We start from the raw sequence: 8,687 nt of genomic DNA on the forward strand, positions 1-8,687 counted from the left end.
CTCTGAGGGACACATGAGTGAAGGAGAGGGTCTGTGTGACATGTGAGTGGAGAAGGGGGTCTGTGTGACACCTGAGGGAAGGAGGGGTCTGTGTGACACATGAGTGCAGGACGGGGTCTGTCTAACACCATAGTGGAGGAGGGGGTCTATGTGACACGTTAGTGGAGGAGGGCGTTCTGTGTGACACGTGAGTGGAGAAGGGGGTCTATGTGACACTTGAGTTCACAAGGGGGTCTGTGTGACACATGAGTGGAGCAGGGCGTCTGTGTGACACCTGAGTAGAGTGGGGGGTCTCTCTGACACCTGAGTGGAGGAGGGGGTCTTTGTGACACATGAGTGGAGTAGGAGGTTGTCTGTGTGACACCTGAGTTCAGGAATAGGTCTGTGTGACACATGGGTACAGGAGGGGGTCTGTGTGACACCTCAGTGGAAGAGGTGGTCTGTGTGACACCTGAGTGCAGGAGGGGTCTGTGTAACACCTGAGTGGAGGAGTGGGTCTGTGTGACACCAGAGTGTAGGAGGGCCTCTGTGTGACAACTGAGTGGAGGAGGGCATATGTGTGACACGAGTGGAGGAGGTGATCTGTGTGACAACTGAGTGTGGGAGGGGATCTATTTGACACCTGAGTGGAGAAGGGGGTCTGTGTGACACCTGAGTGAAGGGGGGGGTCAGTGTGACACCTGAGTGCAGGAGTGGGTTTGTGTGACACCTGAGTGAAGTAGGGGGTCTGTGTGACACCTGAGGGGAGGTGGTGGTCTATGTGACACATGAGTGGAGGAGGGGGTCTGTGTGACACCTGAGTGGAGGTGGGGATCTCTGTGACATCTGAGTGGAGGAGTGTGTCTGTGTAACACCTGAGTGAAGGAGGGGGTCTGTGTGACACCTGAGTGCAGGTGAGGTTCAGTGTGACAACTGAGTGGAGTGAGGGTCTGTGCGACACCTGAGTGTAGGAAGGGGTCTGTGTGACACCTAAGTGAAGGAGAGGGTCTGTGTGACATCTGAGTCTAGGAGGGTGTCTGTGTGACACCTGAGTGTACAAGGCGGTCTGTGTGACACCTGAGTGTAAGAGCAGGTCAGTGTGACACCTGAGTGGAGGAGGGGGTCTGTGTGACACCGGAGGGCAGGAAGGTGTCTGTGTGACACCTGAGTGGAGGAAGGGGTCTGTGTGACATCTGAGTGTAGGAGCGTGCCTGTGTGACACCTGAGTGAAGGAGGGGGTCAGTGTGACACCTGAGTGGAAGAGGGGGTCTGTGTGACCCCTGAGTGAAGTAGGGGGTCTGTGTGACACCTGAGTGGAGGTGGTGGTCTGTTTGACACATGAGTGGAGGAGGGGGTCTGTATGACACCTGAGTGGAAGAGGGGGTCTGTGTGACCCCTGAGTGTAGGAGGGGGGGTTGTGTGACACCTGAGTGGAGGAGGGGGTCTGTGTGACACCTGAGTGTAAGAAGGGGTCTGTGTGACACCTGAGTGAAGGAGGGCATCTGTGAGACACCTGAGTGGAGGAAGGGGTCTGTGTGACACCTGAGTGCAGGAGGGCCTCCGTGAGACACCTGAGGGGAGGAGGGGGTCTCTGTGACACCTGAGTGGAGGAGGGGGTCTGTGTGACACCTGAGTGAAGGTGGGTGTCTGTGACACCTGAGTGCAGGAGTGGGTCTGTGTGGCACATGAGTGCAAGTGGGGGTGTGTGTGAAACATGAGTGGAGGAGTGTTTTTGTGTAACCCGTGAGTGGAGAAGGGGTCTGTGTGACACCTGAGTGAAGGAGGGGGTCAGTGTGACACCTGAATGGAGGAGTGGGTTTGTGTGACACCTGAGTGAAGGAGGGGGTCTTTGTGACACCTGAGTGGAGGGGGTCTGTGTGACACCTGAGTCGAGGTGGTGGTGTGTGTGACACTTGAGTGGAGGAGGGGGTTGTGTGACTCATGAGTGGGGACAGGCATAACTGCTGCATGAACCCAGCAGTGCTTTTCAGCCTCCAACTGCCATGAAGTGCAGCCCCACCCTGCGAGATGATGGACGTTCTCAGGTCAAAGCGGAAACCTCATACCTACAGACTCCCAGGCAGCATGCACACGCCACACCAATTCTCATTCAGATTCAGAGTCTAACAGGCAATTTAAGGATCGTCAACGTTACAGAAGTTCCTCCTCCAAGGGGAGAACTCCAAATAACCAGACCTACAACATGGGGTGACCCAAGGTCCCCTAAAACCGAGTCCACTCCAGGACCTGCAGAGGACCTTGAAGACATCCACCATCACTCCCCACAAGCCGGTGCCCCTCCCCCAGCACATCCACAGGGTCCTGGTGGACACTAGAGGGTCCCAGTTTCTGACTCTCCAAGACCTGGAAAATGCCCAGATGGATATCTGACAACCACCACCTGGCCAAGCAAAGACATTCAAGTCCATAGACCAAACCATCCTTGACCACCACGATGTGAGAGAACAGAAGTGCATTGTAACAGACCAAACTACAAGGACACAGCTCAGAATTTTACAATGAAATAAATTTTGCTTTACAAGAAATTCACTGCCTTGTCCACCACTGTCTGGTTTTACCCTAACCCTAACCCTCCATCACAAACTTGGCTGCCCCTCCCTGACCCCCGGTGACCCCCCGTCCTCCAATGTGGTCTAACTCTGCCTTGAAACCACTCCAAGACTGAGAAGTCCACATCTTCCCCACCACCCACCTCCTTTCTCTTACGTAATCAATTCATTCGTTCATTCATTCATTCTTTCATTCATTTCAACTTTGGTGGAAAGAGCACAAAATTTAGTCCTTAACCCTCCCTCCAAGTCCTGACATGTGACACTCAGGGACCCAGTCTGAGCATCAGTTTACCATCTAAAAAGTGGAAATATGTGACCAACATCGAAGGATCTGGGCAGGACTGGGTGATCCCCAACAAAGGGCACAGCAAGGAGGCTGAGTCAGAGAACAGGGTGCGCAGTGCAAGGAGCCCAGGCTGCCAGAGGGGCTGGACTTGTGCCAGGGGCCTGGGAGCAAGGACCCTGCAGGCAGGCTGGGAGGGCCTGGGCTCCCGGTGCCAGCTCTGAGATGCCGGCCACCAGCAGGGAAGAAAGTGGACACAGGTAGGCTCTCCTTGCAGAACTCACTCAGCAGGACCTGGGCTGAACGTCCCCACCGCCATGCAGTCAGACCCGCCCTTCTCTGCACCACGTCCCCAAGCCGCCCTGGCCCAGGCTCTGTGCCATCCGCCGGCTCTCGTGCGTCTCCCCGAGGTGTGCACTCCCACGGGCCACGTCCATTTACTTGCTGCCTGGCACAGGGCCTGGCACACAGTAGACCTTCACCGAATGTGCAAACGAATGAATGAAAGCCTACCATGTACAAGGCCCTGGGGGCCAGAGTGAGCCCCGAAGCGAGGATGATGGAGGTGAGGCAGAGGATGGATGGGTGATGGCCAGGTCCACAGTGACAGAGGTGAGATGCTGTGCTCAGGATGACAGAGGCCAGGTGGAGGTGATGGGAGCCCGAGATGGCCAGCCCACGGGGAAGGATGGGCCAGGCCCCGGGACCCGGTAGTTGCAGGGTATAGTGAAGTGGTGATGATGGGTGAGGATGATGGAGCCCACAGTGACAGACATGCGTGAGATGGACCCCAAAGACTAGAGGCGGGTGGAGGAGGAACCCAGGACCCCACGAACTGGGTGTGGAAATCTCTGGGGCTCAAGACCTGGGCGCCCTGCTCCACACGCCCGCCCACTCGCATTAACAGAACACCATGGTGTGCAAAGCTCAGAGAGCAACCACCAAGCTGACGGCCTTGCCAGTGAGGAACAGTGGATGCCCTAGACTGGCGGTCAGCAAACATTTTTGCTTGCAGACCCCATGAAGGAATTTTGCAAAGCCATCCCGCCTTCCCCCAGCCCCTTTGTAAACTGGCACCACAGCTTTCATGCCAAGCTTACAGAGTGGCAATGACATAACCTCCTGGGTGCCGCATACTAGATGTGTAACGTGTAGATATACATCTGTCAAAAGCACAGAGCTCATTGGACTCCTCCACTCTCAACCTCGCTGGCAAACCGATCGGACAGAACAGATTTTCACCAGCGAGTCTGTCACTTTTAGCACCTTTCACTCCAGGCCAACGCGTTCTATGCTTCGCGACGACAAACGTTGCCCCTCTGGGTTCTGAGTCTCAGGTGGACACGTCCCCTGGGTGAGAAGCGGGTGGGGCACCGTGGGGCAGGCGGGAACTGACCTGGATGGTGCAGCATCTGGGCTGAGTGCCACGGGGGTGCAGGCATACTCCGAGGCTCTGTGGAGGGCACCGTGCAGCCGCCGAGGTCTGGGTCCAGAGGTCCCGGCCAGCGCCCGTGGGTGGCGGCCGCTCCCAGGCGGCGGCCAGGGAGGCTGGGCAGGCTGCGGAGACCGGCACAAGACCCAGCACACCTTGCTCAAGCCATCCTTGTCCCTCCATCCGGGAAGTGGCTGAACGTGTCCTGCGAGCTGCCAGGGAAGCTGGGGTCTGGGACCTGGCGTGGGGGAGCTGAGCAGAACCCCAGGTGGGTGGGGAGGAGGTGGGGGGCTGCGGCAGGGAAGGCTCCACTCCGGGACACTGGGCAGAGCTGGTGAGTGGGTGTGTCAGCAACTCACCGGCGCAAGGTCCCCCCCACCTGTGGGCGCATCGCCAAGGAGAGGCAATGTGGGGGGGGGGGTCACAGAAGGGTAAGGGATGAGGGCCAAGGCTGCCACTTTTCTACTTGCTGTGGCTGCAGTGGACACACAGACGGGCTGGTGGAAAGCTACGGGGGGCACGTGGCAGGGGTGGCTGCGGGGAGTGGGTCTAGAGGAGAGTGGACGTGGAATCCAGTCAGGGCGTCTGGCATTAGGGAGAGGCCCACTGTCTCTCATCTCCAGTCACTCTCCACCCTGTGTCTCTTTTTCATACACATGCACGCGTGCGCGCGCACACACTCGCACATGCACACACACACCCAGGCGCACACACCCGTGCACACCCAGGCACACACAGGCAGGCTCAGGCTCACATCTGTCCCCACCCCGGGCCAGGACCCCCCTGCATCCTGAGCACCGTCCCCCAGGGCTGGGACAGCACTTGAGCCTAACCTGGGGCAGCCACGCGACACCAACCGGGCACCTATCTGGCGCTGGGGGCAGTGCAGGAGCTGCGGTGAAGGGGTGCAGACTAATCCCTGGATCAGGGGTCTCAGGTTGCAGAAACCTCCAGAAGCAGCACCCGTGCAAGGTGGCAGGAGCCCAGGCTGCATGGGAGGTTTGATAAGACCCTTTGCAGTCACAGTCAATTCTAAAGAGGCAGGTTCCAGCCTGGGTAATTAATCCCAGACGGCCAAGCAGGGGTGCCCCGGGCGCTTTCTTCCTAGCACAGTGGCCTCTGATTGCTGTGCACGGAGGCCCCGGCCAGGACCTCGCAGAAAAGGCCGCTCCTGGCCCCATCGCCCCTACGGACATGTGAGTATGCCGTCTCTGAGCCCGAGGTCTCCACCGTGACATGGGGGGGCCCGAGGAGCACCCAGCCCCTGACAGGCACACATCCATCCACTCCTTCCACCATCAGCCACCACCAAGCAAACAGATAAAGTGCTTTGTGAAGTGCAGGTATATAGGTAACATTCCACAACGCCCTGCCAGCCCCTCCGGACCCTCACCCAGCCCCCCCGAGGGCAACTCAGAGTCCAGGGGAGCTCTGGCCTCGGAGGCTCCTCAGCCGCAGAAGACAGCTCCGGGACTGTGGGCTGTCTGGGAAGCACACAGCTATCAAATTCGCCTAAAAAACGTCTCCCTGGAGTAGGGGCTCCCCCTCGTTGCTGTCGCATTTGGCTGAAATTTGGCCCGACTCTAGACCACGTGGCTGTTGTGTTACCCCTTACTGCCTGCCATCTGTCCTCCCAACCCACCTCCACCCACCCCCTGGGCGGGCCCAGCCTCTGCAGAGAGCTTTGGCCGTGGCTGGGACTGGCTTCCCCAGAGACCCGACGTGACGGCTGAGTGCAGGAGTAGGGGCAGAGCGCAAACTGTCTCCTGAGATGTACAGGGAGGGCCCCATGGGAGAATACCCCTGCACGTGAAGGGAGCTGGAGAGAAAGCTTTCCACGGGCCGCCTGCCCCTGCCTCGCTCCGGCTCCCAGCTCCAAAACGATGGCCACCAGTGTGGATAAGAGGGGAAGATTACAATCTGCTGGGAGAAAACTGCAGCCCAAGGCATCTTCGTTCCCTGCTTCCTCTAGGAGCTGAGCTGGGAGTGTCTGTGAAATCGGAGGCATGGCCCGACCCCTCCTGGGAAGGAAGAAGGCCATGATTTTCCTCTCCCTCAGTACTCGTCTGCCTCTTTGCCACGAAGCCGTTTCACCCAGTGGCCACTTCTCACAAAGCGGGAGTGGGAAATCCCACCAGAGAATGTCCCTCCAAAAAGCGGGAGGAGGACAGAGTGAGTGATGGGGAAACTAAAGCTCCGAGGGAGAGTCAGAGACCAACAGTGGCCGGGCCTGGCTCCCTAGACTCCCGGACGGGGGTCCTCCTGTGCCATCCCCCCCACCCCCCAACCCCGAGCATCCTCACTCCCTCTGGCCTGGTCTTCCAGGATGGCGCTGGGGCTGGGCTCTTGGAGAACGGGTACACAGTCACTCCGGCGCCAAGCCTTCCTACTTCTCTCGATGGGTGTCTGTGGGCAATCCACTCAGCCTTCTGGGCTCTTCCTGAATCTCAGTACAATCAGAGGCTGCCTGGGGTAGGGAACGTTGACCTCCAGAGAGGTCTGGTCTTAATGGACATCGAGTAACCCATCTTTCTCTCAGCCTCAGTGTTCTCATCTGTAAAGTGGGCGCGGACTGGGAGACCACGATGGCCGGCCATCCAGCCCTGCGCCAAGGGCGGCCCTCTACACTGAGACCACAGCAGCAGTAGCACCTGGAATCTGGTCTTTCGCACTTGGAGGGCAGGGGCTGAGTCAAATTCATCTCTTCCTCCAGAGGTGCCGCACAATACCTAGCACACTCCAGAAAAATCTTAAGAGTTCGGCAACCTTCCTGCGAGGGGCTGTGTCATAATCTCTGACCTACGTTAAGTCAGGAGGTCCGGAAGTTTCATCTGTCCTTATTTCCACTACTGTGGTTCTGCTTTGAGCCTCGCCCCCTGAAGCTGATGATGTCATGGCGTGGTTTCACATTTTCTTCACAAACATGACAAGCCCGCTGGCTCACCCATTTTTCATTTGGCTTCAGAATTTGTTGTGGAAACTTCTAGGAAATCAGCAACGGGTGATTCTAATAATTGCTTGTTCTTGGAAATCTCCTAAAATAACTTGGCCAAATGAGAGTGTGGGGGGGGGGGAGGGGGGAGGGGGGCAGGGCAGTCCTCTAAGAGGACGTTTCTCCTCCATTCCATCCCAGGTCTCGAGTTCCAGTTACTCATAAAAGAAGTTTTTGTGTGCATAGTTTCAAATTCGAATGAATTTCCAGGAAATATCACCAAAATGATGTTGGCATCGTTAGGATGTGTTTTTCAAGAACGCTTGCTAGCTGCTCCCTTTTCCTGCAGACTCCAACTGCAGAAAATAAGTCCGTTTCTGGGATATATTATTGTAGCTATGTCTGAATGGCATAAATGATGATATCAGATTCTCAGAACCTCCCAGTCTAAAGATTTCAAAGTCAGCACATCCAGACTCACACTCAGCATTCTCTCCTCCCAATGTTGACACTTTCATCACTTCAACTGTGTCAACCCACGACGTTCTTACGGTTTCTGAACAAGGCGATGTTTTCAGCCTTATTTCATTCGTTGCCATCTCTCTCCAGTTTAGTGGACAGTCTGGTGTCAACCCAATGTCTGAAGGGCCACAGTGACCTTCAAGGTGCTCGGGGCAGGGTCCCAGCCCAGAATGCAGCTGCATCTGGGAAGCTACCATCGTGTCCCTGTGTACTGGGGGGCCTCCTTTGCTGTCCATGCCATCTGCACCACCCATCGCGATGGCCTGGCCCCGTCTCAGTCCCAACCTCAGCAAACTTCCGTTGCTGGAAAGAGGCAACGAGATCTGACCAGCCCCGAGGTCGTGGCTTCGTGCCGGGCTGGCGAGTGGGTGTTTAGCGCCTTCCCCTGGGAGAGGAGCTAAGCCGCAGAAACGAGCTTGGGTTACATTCCAGGGTCCAGCCAACTTGGCAGCCCCGTGGGTCAAGTCTGGTGTGCAGCCAGCCATGAGTCCGGCACAACTAAAAGGCATAAAACGGCATTTTGCTGCCGAGATACACACTCACGGGCAGGCTCCGTCAGCAGGGCCCCGCCCGCAATCCATGACTTCTGCTGCCAGGCTCTTCCTAACACGCTTCCTCCGGCCAGCAGCCCCTGCTCCACGTCTCTCCTTATGCATCTGGAACCCAGCTCCCTGCGGGCTCCAGTACCTCCAGTGTCGCTAGTGAAGAGAGCTGCAGGCCATGCGTGGAGAGCAGAGTCTCCTCTGCCACCTCCCGTCAAGTCAAACCTTGGCCACACCCCGTCGTGCCCAGGCAAGCCCATGGCCTTGAGGCTTTCTCAGCAGTTCTGCACGTCTGAGCTTCGTCAGAGGCTGCAGCTAGGGTCTCAGTTCTGAAATATCAAGGGGGCCCTCCTTTGGGAGGCTCAAGGTTCACTGGAGGCCGAGCTGGAGTCTCAGTTCTCGAACATCAATGGGGCCCCTCATC

This window comes from Pseudorca crassidens, chromosome 1 (genome assembly GCF_039906515.1).
Source record: "Pseudorca crassidens isolate mPseCra1 chromosome 1, mPseCra1.hap1, whole genome shotgun sequence".
NCBI lineage: Eukaryota > Metazoa > Chordata > Mammalia > Artiodactyla > Delphinidae > Pseudorca > Pseudorca crassidens.